The 559-nt window shown below is 44.0% G+C and overlaps 1 protein-coding gene across 1 annotated transcript in view; it reads left to right on the forward strand.

Annotated features, from left to right (window-relative positions):
* LOC102875569 (alpha-1-antitrypsin-like) overlaps positions 1–559 on the forward strand; it is a 32,231-nt gene that overhangs the window by 28,983 nt on the left and 2,689 nt on the right. The gene's annotated exons all lie outside the window — the stretch shown is intronic.

Here is a 559-nt window from a genome sequence, read left to right on the forward strand (position 1 = left end):
TGGCACAGGACAGAGCAGAGTTTAGGGCTGTTGTACATAGGGTCGCTATGAGTCGCAAGCGACTCGACGGCACATAACAACAACAACAACATACTTCCAGGGCTACGATCTGTAGAGAACGTTCTCTTAAAAGTTTATCAATCCAGTAATTTTAGAAACGTGTCTCTCTTTCATCTTTTTATTTGTCAGACTTTGCCAAGGCATTAACAAGTTCTAGCTGTTGGTAGCTATTCAGTTCTTGCACAAAAACACAGATCTTGGATGCTGGCTTTTGGGCATGTGCTAACACAGAGGACTAGTAGCCTAGAGGCAAGAAGCTGTGCTGCAATGTTGAAGGCACGCTGTTCAAATCCACCAGAGAAGAATAGGCAATCTCCTCCCGTGTGATTAACTGCCTCTGAAAACTCACGGGAGGGTGAGCCTTGGGTCAGTTGTGACTCTATGGTATACAGCAACAACATTTTCATAGACCTGGACTGAACTTTCAGCCTGCACATGGAGCTTCAGAGGTTACACTAGGAACAAACTCTGTTTGTCTTTTCTACCCTTCTTTTATTAT

This window comes from Elephantulus edwardii, unplaced genomic scaffold, assembly GCF_000299155.1.
Source record: "Elephantulus edwardii isolate Elephantulus edwardi_28Jun2011 unplaced genomic scaffold, EleEdw1.0 scaffold00002, whole genome shotgun sequence".
Lineage (NCBI taxonomy): Eukaryota > Metazoa > Chordata > Mammalia > Macroscelidea > Macroscelididae > Elephantulus > Elephantulus edwardii.